This window comes from Heliconius melpomene, chromosome 17 (genome assembly GCF_056956725.1).
Source record: "Heliconius melpomene rosina isolate 202511_hmr_F chromosome 17, ASM5695672v1, whole genome shotgun sequence".
Lineage (NCBI taxonomy): Eukaryota > Metazoa > Arthropoda > Insecta > Lepidoptera > Nymphalidae > Heliconius > Heliconius melpomene.
The window spans coordinates 4,243,376-4,258,112 of record NC_140405.1 but is presented as its reverse complement, the minus strand read 5'-3'; the positions used below and the strand labels follow the sequence as shown (position 1 = coordinate 4,258,112).

Genomic DNA, 14,737 nt, shown 5'->3' with positions numbered 1-14,737 from the left:
ATATTTGAAACAAAAGCTTTGCGCAAAAGCTTTAATGTTCAATAAAAAAAATAATATTTAACAAAAATTTAATTAATTTTCTGAGATTTTATGATGCACATTACTTTACAGTATGAAATATAATTATATTTTTATAAGAAATACGAATAATTTTAATTAAAATGTGAATATATGCTTTAATTTTGTTCAAAATATACTTCACATTTTCTGCACTTTTTAAGTTCAATTCTGAATCAAAGTTTCATGTTTTCCTGTACTAACGTTTCAGTACTAAAAATAATTAAATCAATAGTAAGAAAATATATTTATTTCTAAAAACATAATATAGGATTTTATTTAAAATTATCTTGTTAAGCTTAATATTATTTTTTTATTGCAATATAACATTTTTCATGCGGTCACCCTACATATTACAGGCAACACGCATAGTTATGCATTATGCTATGAAATACCCTCAAATCGTTGGTCGAGCACCTGTCCTGCACCCTCGCGACACGTGACGTTGGCGCACGTTGCATAAGCCCTACCACCAATATATATAGATCTCTAATCTCTTCTATAATATTCTAGTTTAATATTTTAATGATAGGTCTTATTAAAATGGTCAATATTAGGGTGCTCGGCCCTATAACAAGTTCTCAAATCTCTGTACATGTATAGAAATGTGGTAATGGATATGGTAGCTGGTTCCACATTGTTCTGGCTCGCAGGGTGCATTGTGGACCTTGCGATTATTATTAGTTAAATAGTAAGGCTAGTTACTTTTTGGTCTTATTGGATACTAGCGACCCTATTGCGGCTTCGCCCGCTTTTACTACTGGATTATTCATATAATGTATGTTTGCAAATCACTTAAGATAATGTGAAAATTAATTAAACCCTAATGCAACCCGCATTTTCGTAGTTTCAATAAGGATTTTCCAATTGTTTTATACAGCAAGGATTTTTTAGTAGGTACCGTAATTTTATATCTGTGATACTAATCTTTTCAAGTACTTATTAAAATATATTTAAATTACTATTTTTAGATACTTAAATGACATTAAATAATACATTCAACTCGAATTATCCAATACGTGCAAACTCATCTAAATCTTCGTTGCTATAAAGGCAGGCGGGTTTTTTTTTTTCGAGCTTGTGGTTAATGCTGAAGAGGGTATTCTGTCCCTGATGAAAAGCAAGCACTACGTGGCTGCCTGTGACGAAAATTAAATAGAATGCATCGGCCGGGAATTGAACCCGGGCCGCCCGCGTGCCAGGCGAGCATTCTGCCACTGAACCACCGATGCGTGTAAGGCAGGCGGGCGCGGCGGACTCGCTTGTATAAGCATAACGTCGCGAGGCGCGTTTCGCAGCAAGGATTTTTTGATATTGTAACAACTTCTAAAGTACTTATTAAAATGAAAAACAGAAAAGACAGTTTTGATCTACATTAAATGGCCAACGTAACTAATATACTTATTTATATGCTGAGAGTAAGGGATAAGTGAAACTTGACTCGATACAGTTGATGTGTGAACGGCGTGATTTGTCAATAATTAAATGCGTTTTTCTGTAAAACTATTCGCAATTTCGAAATAGTTTAAAAAGCAAATTTTATCTTCGTTTAACGTAGAAATTTAATAAAGTATTTTAAAGGATAAGGATTAATACCATTATGGAAAAATATCCCTCACAATAAAAAATATATTGAAATTACTATTTTTAGACAGAAATATGATCACTACACGTTAGTTATACTCCAGTACATTTTTTTCATGTAGTATTTACCATTAAAGCAGCGCATGCGCCAAAGTGTCTCAGCGGGTAGGACTTTATACGCATTTATCGTATTTATGTTAATTTACATAAGAATGTACAAATAATAAACTATATATAAACCTTCCCTGAGAAATACTCGACCTAATGGTGAAAACCGCATCCAAATCCGTTGGGTGGTTTAGAAGAAGAAGAGTTAGAAAGTTCAGACAGACACAAAAAGCGACTTTGTTTTATAAGATATAGGATGAATTTGATGTAGGATGCCATAGATTTTTATGTTAAGATTTGTTTTAGATGAATGGAATTTTATTAAAAGTCAAAATTGAATATATTTTTAGTATTATTAATGAGATAAAGGTATAACTTCATTACTTATTTAGTTAGCTAACCATGATCCATTGTAGGTTCTAAAATATATCTGTGATATACAAATTTCAAGGGAAAAAAAATTAGTTAACTCTAATAAGTTAACCGATTTGTCGTAGTTATCATTTTGTTTCACTAAATAATATTTTGTACACATATTATATACACCGTGAATGGCATACTAAATAATTTCTTAGCTCTTTCTTATTGGAAAAAAGATGACGTCTACGTACATACTGACATATCTAATATTAATATCTCATACGGTTATTATTTCGTCACTTACGTCACTTTAGGTTTTCTTTTACGATTTTATTAAGCGTTCTGTTTTACACAAACCGGCCGTTGTTTTGAGGCCGTCTTGGCGCAGAGGCACAAGGGTGTGACTGTATCGCGACGGTTGTGGATTCGTTCTCCACTCGGAAGAATGAATTATTATTTAATAATATTTTCGCTCTAGCATTAAGAGAAAAGCCCGGCGTTGAGTTTCGTTACTCAACACGTAATACCTCGAAGAATTCCGCAGAAAGTGGGGAACGGAGTGTATTGACACTAGGTTCACTAAACCTGTCCTGTTATATGCGAGATACAGCATGAAGCTGACATTCATCTTATAATAATATTTAAAATATTCCCCTTACTAATTAAGGACCACGGATGTTTAAGCAACTTTTTGCTTCAACGGTAATTCACAGACAGATTTCATATAATGAGCGGATAGAAAGGATTATGCAGACCTACTTGAGATAATTATTTCAAAATCATTTTCGTTGTTATTAATGAATATAGGTCAAATATTTTGCAAAATAATTAAATCGAGTTTCACTTTCAATTCATGTTATTTTAAAATATTGTCACACAAAAAATTGTGGTTCGAGGAAATGAAATATTTATTTAAATGTATATTTTCATTTCTTATAAAGGCTACTAAATAATAAAGATTTCAAGAGATATTTGAATAACTGTTCCAAATACAACGTTGGTAAAGCAAGTCTCAGCAATCAGAGCAGATATATTAACTGCAAAATTGGCTTGATGCCGCAGGCTTGACTCACAAGGAGTCGTCGTGGGGGGAATGTTCCATACATTTAGAAACTTTTTGAACGACATTTCAGCCTCCCGCTTCTCCTCTGAATGTCTAAATTTGAGACATATGACGATATATTGACTGTTATCTAGGAAAACTTTACACCCTACCAATAAGTGTTTAGGTGACTCCCTAAAGATATATAAAAAAAATTGGTGGCTTCCATCTAACCAAATCGCTTTGATCTAGAAGAGCCGTAGGGTGTTTTAATTTCTCTAACAGTGGTATTTGTAGGTACGCTAAATAAAAACGCTAAAAAAAGTCTAAAATCTAATTATATTCCTATTTGAAAATTTATTGTAGCCAGTGGAAGAATTTTGTAAACCATCTATTATATTCCATACAACATTTAATATTAAGCTTTAGTCGCTCTTACGATTTAAATATATGACAGCGTGGACAAACTTTATTATGGTATTTTGCGTAAAAAAGAAATCATCAACTGGAATATTAGTATTATTGTCAATATTATGTAAGATCTTTTTATTAAAATCTCTGAGTCCGTCATGGCGCAGGGGAACAAGAACGTGACTGTATCGCGACGGTTGTGGGTTCGATTATTTATTAATATTTTAATTTCTTCGCTCTGGCACTAAGGCAAATGCCAGGCTTTGAATTCCACTCAATACGCAATACCTCGAAAAATTCAGCGAAAAGTAGGAAATGGAGTGTCTTAACACTAGGTTCCCTCTGCTTACCCTGCTGTTGGTGAAATACTAGGAATAATGGAACGAGAATAATGTTACTACTTTCTCTCTACTTACATTGCTATATAGGAAAAGTGTGAAGGAGCATTCTCCTTTTTAAAGTTAAACCTATGGTTAAACAGCTATAAAATGGAGCCTTAAAATCTTTAACAAGCTTAACTCATCGTTAATTCACGTGCACGGAGGCGACGGTTAATTATTATGTTAAAGTAATTTATTACGCAACCGTAGACGGCATCAATAATAATAAATCACTACCAATTTGAAGGCGAATTAATTTTAAAATGTATAATGGTGTCCTTAAGGATTTTCAGCTTATTGTTGGCAACTTTTTAAATATTCATCACATTTATAATTGTTAATTGACTTCTAAACTTTGTTAATAAAAATAAGCCATAACTAAGGCATTTGAGGCCATCGTGGCGCAGTGGCAAAAGCGTGTGGATGCGGATTTGATTCCCACTAGGGGGAATGAATTATGATTTATTAATATTTTCATTTCGTCGCTGTCATAAAGCAAAGCGCATCGTTGAGTTCCGCCACTCAACACTACGAAAGTTCAACGGAAAGTGGGGGGGCGGAATGTCTTAAAACTAGGCTCCCTCTGCCAAAGTAAAGTATAAGGCTGGTATTTTAAACCCTTAATCGATGAAATAAGCTCAGTCAAGCTTCGTTATATATCATGATCGTTTTGTGTTCGATATTTTTTTTGAGGAGAGCGGAAGTGTCTTAATGGGAACAGAGTGTCTCAACACTAGGTTCTTAAGATCAGACTTGACTACTATATATAAATAAATAATTTTGAAATAGATTGAAATTCAAATCTGTTTTTAAACTATAGTTACTACTATAGAATATTTTGTATAAAAATTACTTATCATTTCCAAAAAAAAGTAAAGACTTTATAAATATTTTAATGATTCTTTAGAAAAAAAAATAAAAATAATTTCATTTTAATAAAAATTTAAGCATTCCCAACTAGAATTCAAAATATTTTTGGCAATATTAAAAAAAAAACGTATTAAACTTGGGAGAATATCTACTAAAACTATAACTTTATTTTTTAATAGTAGAATTTATTAAAAAAAAAATTACATTATATGTATGTATGTTCCATATCCTTACCTCGTGACTTATTACTTCACCTTGCTGCGAGTCTCCTGGCCGATGGCTTGCGGCCGTGGGAAATCGCCTCCTCCGCCGTCAACTCATTGTTTTTCACCAAGATTGATAGCGGAAACATGATATCTTCGATCGAATTGGTTTTATTTGTCATATCCGCCCGAATTATTAAACGTTTATTCGTTGCGAATACCGTTATTAATTCTTTTTACAAGATACATTAATCAAAAGTCAGCTTCACGCTTTATCCCGCACATGGGTAGGCAGAGGAAACCTAGTGTTTAGACACTCCGTTCTCCACTTTCCGGCAAATTCTGGAGGCATGGCCGCACTTTGCAAGATACATTAATCTTTAAGTAATTATGATGGTTGCAAAAAGAATGATTAATAATTTAATTCGCAATCAGTCATTAGTATCTATTAATAAGATAGAAAGTGGGAGAGGGCGGTAGTGGTGGGTGTTTCTCGCCTCGTTATAAGCACATTATTATATTTGTGCGAAATGTGGGCGGTGCTGTGGAGATTTTAGCAATCCGTACTTCCGAACACTCGATAATGAATGAATGACGTATCTAAAATGTGAAAAATCATCATTATTTCTTTATAGGTTTAGATCGTTTTATAATTTTATAATTTTTCAATACGTGTGTTTGCACCCCACTCTTCTTTTTGATTATATTTTAATTAGTGGTAAGTTTGCTTGAAAGGCCAGCTAAACTATAAGGAATTAAATAATTATATAAAATTTAGAATATTATATTTCTTATGTCGCTTCAATCGTGACAGTTGCTAATTTGATCGTCACCATATTGTTTTTTATTGCAATACGCTGTGCTGTATCCCGCCTACGGCAAGGTAGGCACAAGTAGCTGATATTAAGACAGATAGATCTCCATTTTCCGCAGAATTCTCGAGACATTGGATATTGAGTGGCGTAGCTCAACACCGCGCTTCCCTAAAGCTACTGATTCAGTAACTAATATTACCAACAAAACAACAAAGCAACATTGCAGTCATTCCGATAAAAACAGATGATCCTCAGACAGTCCAAGGTTCCAAGCCTCAACCGTCGTCCCTAGTTCCAAAGAGGTATTATCACAATAATTAAAGGTTTATCTTGGAAACGCCGTCAGTCGTTTATCGGGCCGCGTCCACACTGACGTTATCTTCATTACAACTCTCCACTGGAACTTTAATTCACGTGTCCATTTATTTTAGCTGCCGTGCTTTGCAATTGCGTACAGACGGACATAAGTCAGTAGTTTTATCTAAAAATGTTAATAAAAATATCTGTGCGTTTGTAAATTATTCGTGTACTTGTTTATGTTAAATAGCCATACCTTTACCCACCATTTCTAGCTTTGTAGGTAAGATGCTCTGGAATTAATTAATAGTAAGAAAGTTGGAAATATTTATGTTATTTGTAGATTGATGATGTAAAACTAGTAAGCGTTAATTACTGAAGATACTAGACTTTTACTGGTAAAACTATAATTATTTGACAGTGACTTAGATAAAAAAAAGAGAAAAAGAGAATCTAAGTATTTATCGTATTTTTTTATAAATCCATCTTATATTCGATGATATATTTTTAAAAAATAATATTCCTTTACGTATATTTATAAAAATTCCTTTACTTTAAAATTTAATATTCAAATTTGATACAAAATATCCTATTAAGCGAGCTATGCGCCTTCGTTCTCATAAGCTGTCCATGTATGGAGGAGTACAGGTTGTAGTATGTTACATTGTTCCACAGTAAAGTGCAAACATGTTTATGATAATAAGTACCTACAACGATGACGATATTAACCCGCGCTTTGGACGGCAGGTGAAAATATACAGGTCAAATTAATTTTGTTACCCACTTTCACATATATTTTTTCAAATTTTCTGTAAACTTACTTGCACATGTTCATCACATACCGCTGTCGAATTTCTCCAATCAATGCCTTCAGAATTCGACGTAGAATGTGGAGCGGAGTGTCTTAACACTAGATTCCCCTCTGCCTATCCTGCTATCCACGGGATACACAAAATAATTTACTCGTACATATCAACCATTTATCGAAACAAATCTCGAAGTTATGTAAAATTATAATAAAACTAGAAGGCGCGCGCAGCTCCGCCTGGTTTTTTGGACCCTTAGGGGTGAATTCTAATAAACCATGAAACATATGTTCAATGAAATATTTTTAAGAGTCTCAATTTCAAAGTTTTTAAAAATCGGTGGCGATTTAAAGATTTTTCCATACAAACTTTCAACCTCTTATTTACACCCTTAGGGGGAGAATTCTAGAAAACGATGAAACACGTGTTCAATTAAATACTTTTAAAAATCGAAATTTCAAATTTTATAAAAATCAGTGCCGATTTCATTTTTTTTTCCATACAAACTTTCAATCCCTATTTCGTCCCTTTAGGGTTAAAATTTTTCAAAATCCCTTCTTAGTGGATGTCCAGATTACGAAAGTAAACATCTCTCCAAATTTCACGTTTCTACGCACAGCGGTTACGGCTGTGCGTGCGTCTTACCTCAGTCAGTGAGGACAAGTCCTTTTATATATATAGATTGTGTTTTTTTTTTTCATATATTAAACTAAGTCTCATTTTGACATCTACTTTACATTAAAAATAGACATGTCTGAAGGCAAACATTTTACAATAAAAAAAATAACCTTCAAATGATAAACGAAAAACGTTACGTGTATTTTCACCAGCACTATCGCCTCCATTACATGCTTCTACGATATGGATACGCGTGCCTCTAGCTACCTATTAACAATATTAATTATTTTCTGCTGCTGGACTGTCTCGTGTAAATAATCGCTTTAATTATTAATAATAACGCCGATAACAACTTCGCTGGATAGGCTATTTTATTTTTGTATAAAGCCATGCTGCAATTTATTTAAACGAAATGTTTAATTTCGATGAGATTTGCATTTCGTTTGGAATGCCGCTTGTTTATTATTAGTATATACATATAAACTGAATTAATCCTTAAATTATTTTTATGAAATTTTACTTAAAAGTTTATTTTTTATTACTATTTGATTAGATTGTGGTTTTCTTTTCGTTCTATTCGTATATTTCTCTTTGTATTGTTAACTGTAGTAATAGATACGGCAACCTTTTAAATTTTATTTCTAAACAAATTTTGACATCTTTTTCTATCTAACATTACTCAATTAATTACATGGGTCCAACAAGCCTGAACAGGTTAAGAAGTCTGTAGTAATTGAATTTTTGTTAACTGCAGAGCGAGCCAGTTTTATTACCAGAAAATTAATTCTTGCGAGGCAAAAAAGAATTCCGAAAAGAACTTAAAGGTTCCTTAATCTTTACTGGTTTATTGACACTAAAAAATAAGGAAATATTGAAATAATCACACAGTTTTGCCATTCATCTGAGACTGCAACAAAAACTAGTCTGTCGATAACAGGCTTGTTTAAACTAGAGTGCTTAAAATATTTGATTTTCTTTTTCAAATAACTATTTTAATTATTTACAGTAGTAGATTTAATTCGTTTTAATATGGATTAAAAAATAATTGAAATTTATTAATTGTATTATTTAAAAAAAACATAATTAATTATTTTATATAAGTATTCAAGTTAAATCTTCATAAAAATAATTAATTTTCGCCAATTTTGTTTGACCAACTCATTCCAGCGGTTCACTTTAAATCAATTATGGAAAAATTCTCTAATTGACTTTAATTTATATTTCCTTTAATTTTAAACTAATTTCTTTACAAGTTAACACTAAAAGTTGAGGAAATAATCTTGTACTTTACCATTCATGCTATTTCAAAAAACCGTCTTCTCTGTCCACCTCTGATTACAGTGCTTAAAATATTTAATTTTCTTTTTCATGAACGTCTTTCTTATTATTTATCGTTAAGGACAATTTTATTTTTTTATTTTTTTCAATGTGCTAAAATACAGATACAGAATATACCTACACCAGATTATATTTTTACGTATGCATTAAGCGCTATAAGCAATCTGTCACTTATGTTTTTTTAAATAAAGTATTTAATCCATGAGAAAAACTTGAATTTAAACAATTTAAATTATATTACTGTTGTAATTAATATATTATAATGTATTTAAATTACTTTTTTTAGCTTTCCGCTGTATCAAAGTAGGCAGAGGGAACCTGGGAACCTAGTGTTAAAATACTCCATCCCGATTCAGATACTTATGCGTTTTCCGTTTCCTTCCCCATTTTCCGCTGAATTGTGTGCACATTGTTACGAGAGCGAAGAGAAAAAAAAATATATATAATTTCCTGGAATGGGAATCGAACTCACACACAACCTATCGCGTTTAAACACGCATGCTTGTGCCCCTTTGTCACAACTGGTCGCCTGTTATGATATATCTTACCAATTATTTTTTTATTAAATTCTACATTTGAGAATTATGTGACCATCAGCGGAGTATGTTAACCTCGAGTAATTTTTAATACTTTTTTTCCACCGTAACTTTGAGCTTTTGTCTCTCGCTTTCTTATAATTATTCCGCCGCCCATATCTTTATGAGTTGAGGTTTAATCTTATGATTTTTTGAAACAGTTCCTTAAAATTCATAGCTCATTAAAAGAAAAAAAAAAACTCAACTCACCTCGTTATCGAAAATAACAAATGCTAAATGGTCAGCCAATTTTCTTATTTATTACTTTTAGTGACAAATTAATCATTGCTTGAAAAAAAGAATATCACACCTATAAATAATCATGATTACAATATAAATGATAAAATGACCTATGCAGACCACTTGGGTAACAAATGCTACGCTAGTTCTTAATTAAACCACCATCCGTGGCAGAGGACACTTGCTTCGTTTATTGAGAAATAAATGAAATTTATAAGATGTAGGTAGAGTTATTTAACTATAAGGTTATTTTTTATGACGTCTTATTTAATGATATATACATACGAGTATAATAAAGTGATTGAAATATGAAAAAAATTTATTTTTAGTTTCACGCTTTGTGCTTAGCAGAACAGATACAGAGAACACCTCTTCTTCCTCCTTTCTCTTCATCAACCTCTCTATTCATTCCATGATCTAGCGGACTTCCCAGAGCAAGGAAATTAAAATTATTTATTCCCCCTAGTAGAAATCGAACACACTACTGTCGCGTTTACAGAGAGACGCAGTGTTGCTGCACCACGACGGCCTTAATTAGATTTATGAATTGAAGGAATACTATAGATGAGTTAGAAAAAATTGATGAAGTAAAATATTAAAAATAAATTAACTTGAAGTTTTATTTACAATAACAATTTTATTCTTGTTTTCTTGTTATTCAAATGAAGTTGTACTAAAAATGTCCTCTTTACGAAGGAATTATCAATGGAGCAATCTTTATATGAAAAAGATGATTTATGTTTACCGTTGTTAACAGTTAACATTGACCAAAAAAAGTTGTTATTTTTTTGTCGTCTCTTAAATCCTTTCTTATTATAATTAATTTAAAATTATCGACGCTTATTAAAATTCTGTTATAAATGCAATATGTAGTAGAGTCTGACTGTAAATGCGACGGTTATAGGTTATAGGTTCAATTCCCTCTGGAAGGAGTGATTTATCTCTATTTCCTCGCCATGGTGACAAGGCACAGTGCGCCATTGAGTGCCACAATACCCCATATCAAAAAAAATAGCCAAAAAGTAGGGAACGTTGTATCTTATTTAATTTTTTCTACAGAAAAGTAATATTTTAAAATTATAGCTGATATATACTTGTATATGTAACAGTGTATCCCTCGCAACAAGTTTAATGCCACGCGCCACCACAACCCGTTTGTAATGAAATGATCGTCACTGTCTTGAAGGATCCGAGAAATAGTTTATTCAGGTTTTGGTTTTATATTGCATTCTTGTGAAGGTAGTTTATAGATATAGGGGGTAGCGAAGGCTGGGAGCGCACAGCTGATATGATGATGAACTCCCATTTATCATTAGAAATACCTATGCTGTAAAGAAAACTGATATCTATTACTAGATATACCTAAGATAGGTAAATTATTTTTTAATGTTAGCTTATTCTGAAACATACATACTCGTATATATTATAAAGTCTTTGCTATATATTATATTATAGCCACAGCTCATATATGAGGCCAGTTGGGGCACATATAGTCCATACGCGTGTGACTGTAAACGGGTTAGATTGTGGGTTCGATTCCCACTCAAGGAAATGAAATCTTGCATTGGTGTGAGGATCCCGCACATAGCAAGGTAAAGAGAAGCTAGGGTTCCCTATGTGTATGCTAAGACACTCCATTCCTCATTTTCCTGAATTTTAACTATATGTTTTATATATAATTTATATTTATTTAATTTTACGAAAGCTAAGAAATTAAAATATTAATAAATAATACTCTACGAGTGGGCATCGAACCCAGAACCGTCGCGTTTAGTCACAGGCTTGTGCCTCTGCTCTACGACTGGCCTCAATATAGTTTTAAATATAGTTCTTAATATACAAACAAACTGCTACGTGATAGAATTTACATTTACCATAAGTCTATTGCAACGACGACTCGAATACCTTAACTATTTCCATCTACTAGTTTATAAGCTCATCATCCAGAAATAGTATTCTTGAAGAAATACTATTATACTATATATGTCAAGCGACCTTCAAATAGCAATGGCATATTAGTACAATACTAGCTAGTCGAAGTCCAATTAAGTTCGGAAGCGCCTGTGAAAGCTCGTGGTCAGGTTTTTGTCGTGGTTAGGTTGCGAGTACGCTCCTTAATTGGCGGATTCTCGTCATTAGGTTATTTTTAAATTAGATATTTTTTTATAATTTATGGGTAATATTTAAAGAAAACTGATGGTATGTGCATATAAATATTTTCTATATTTTTTAATCATATTAATACAATACAATTTATATATATTTTTATACTTATTATTGAACATTGTTAATAATATTTTTTTTTTAACTTAAAACTTTTGTGGTTAATACTGAAAGAAACTACAACTAATACTACAAAACAACAGAAACATTTATAAATTAGGCTGTAGGTGCGGTTGTGGTTTCAATTCTCACTCGAGGGAATTCAGCAAAAAGTGAGAATGAGAGTATCTTAACACTAGAGTCTCTCTGCCTACGCTGCTATACATAATATGTAATAAGCTGAAAAAAAATAATGTAATTAGTTATCTAATGTCTAACAAGCCATCTATCAATTCCCTACACCTATATAGACTTTCGTGCGTACCTAGATCGAATAGGCAACCACCTGAGGCGTTTTAATAAGTCAACAAAATAAATTAGCACGTCCACAGTTTTACCATCGTTTCGTTTAGCAATAACTCCAGAACCCGTCTGATCGATGTCGAAGCGCAACCAATTACATCCCGTGTCATTGGAAAGTTATTTACAATCGCCCCTGTGTATTTATCACAAGATAAAACTAAAATATTATATACACTTGTAAAAGCGAGCCGTCGGTCTGTACGATAAACGCCTACTTACGTCACAGACGGACAAAAACTTCTCCTAAGACTACCTTGCTAGTTGAGTTATTGTAGTTCGGACGCCCGCTGTATACTCAAATAAGTGGCTTTGTCGTTTACTTAATTAATAGTTTTTGAACGCCTTAATATAAAGGTTGCTTCGCGGACTGGTTAAGGATAAAAATGGTAACGCGATCCTGCAAAGGGCATATAAGCCAATGTTCCAACTGTTGAAACGATTTCACTTCAACCATAAATGTATGTAAATATAATCGACTATTTAATCAGCCTTTTTCTTTGTCCAAATAACAATAGCAATATTAAAATAAATATTTAATTTTCATCAACATTGTTGACATTGATGTCGGCCAATAATTAGTTGAATTACGATTATTGCTGGTGCTGCACTAAATACAGTTAAACCCTGTACCTGATCTAGGGCCGTAAAGCACGCTCAGAGCGATCCTCCTCGGATACCACGGTCACGTGCCAGATCGACATCTGCTTCGTTAATTAAGGTCTGTAGGTGCACATTAAGGATGCTACTCCGAATACATATGTTCTTAAGTGCTCTACAAGAAACGTAAATATCGAAATTCATATTTTTTACTTGATTTTTAGGAGTTTAACTCTTTATTTCAACCTCGTTATTATTAATAAGTAAAGAAAATGTATTAGGGCTGTAATATATTGTAAAAAGAACCCCAATTTAGTTTATAAGCCATTTATAGTAAATTGTATGAAGACGTTACATTTCTTTTTATGTCTGTAAGTTATCGAATTTCTTTGAAGTAAAATATAATCGAGCTGCATGCCCGATATCGATATGCAAATCGATATCCATAGTAAATCTAGTAAGACAGTTAAAAGAATGGTCATTGCACGTATAGGGTTTTTAATGATGGCCTGCCCAATACTATGATAATATGCGTTTGTCGCATAAACATTATTAGCTCGTAATGGATATAATCGAAACCTGCTGTGGTTGTAGCCAATGTGGCCTAACTAAAATATTAATGTTTTGTGAATATATTCACTAAATGAATTTTTATATTATGACTAGTGGACCCGTACGCCCGCTTGAACTATAGTAATATTTATTAAATATATTTATGAAATTATTTTCAGTTTTCAATAGAGAGATGCGTTAAGCAAGCTCATTTTGGGTGACGTTTTCTAACAACAAACTTTGTATATCGTTGCTTAGCAACGGTCGCATAGCAACGGTTGTTATTAACATGGCGGAATAAATTGCATGTCAAATTAATAAGTATTTTAATATATTGGTATATATTGAAAATATTACAAATATGAGAGAAAAAAGTATCCTATGTTCATCCCGAGACCCTCAAGTATCTCTACATGAGTATTTTATCACAATTAAATTAGCGGTTTGGCCCTGATTGCATAAAATACAGACAGACAGACAGACAGACAGAGTTACTTGCGAATTTATAATAAAGGTATGGATTTTTTCAAAAATAAAAAAATCTAATCAGCTTCACGCTGTATTCCGCACACAGCTGGGAAGGCAGAGGGAACCTAGTATTAAAACACTCCGTTCCCCACTTTCCGCTGAATTCAGGAGGGATTGCGTATTGAGTGGCAGAGCTCATTGCAGAACTTTGCCTTGACACCAGAGCGAAGAAATGAAAATATTGATTTAAATAAATATTTAATTTCCTCGAGTGGGGGTCGTACACACAACCAGTTGCATATTTAAATTGCTTATATTTCTGTCATTGTCATATGGTTTTTAATATGACGACGCCACACAACCCATAGCTCCCAAACTGATCGATTTTGCCTTTGTGGTAATCATATCTTCGCTAGCACTGACCGCGCTACCGGTCGTCTATTAATAAAGGCGAGGCTCGAACGGACAGGAATGGCCACAACCTGCTATTGTGTCTAGTGGTTAAGGAATTTGTCTTTTTAATCGCACTGCCTCCACTGTGCCTCGAGCCTATTATTAGGGTTAATTGGAATTATTAAACTTTTTTCAGAAAAGATAGAGAGAAGAGGTTCATTTATGAGCAAACTAAAAGTGCTTTTAAATTAATTCATAGATAGTGAGCGCTATCACTGTAGTTTGACAGATCGATTGAAGTGTGTAAATGTGTACATATTTTTATTTATGTTTACACTTGTTTTTGTTCATTATGTAGAACACAGAAGATGTCATAACATTAAAATAATTTCTTTTTA

At 32.7% G+C, this 14,737-nt stretch overlaps 1 protein-coding gene and 1 non-coding gene across 3 annotated transcripts in view; one reads left to right on the top strand and one right to left on the bottom strand.

The window, feature by feature from the left end:
- Nucleotides 1-14,737, top strand: part of LOC146529897 (cytochrome P450 4g15-like) — a 286,682-nt gene that overhangs the window by 215,671 nt on the left and 56,274 nt on the right. The window lies entirely within an intron of this gene.
- Nucleotides 1,219-1,289, bottom strand: TRNAA-GGC (transfer RNA alanine (anticodon GGC)). The gene has a single exon. It is a non-coding gene; the product is annotated as a tRNA-Ala (tRNA).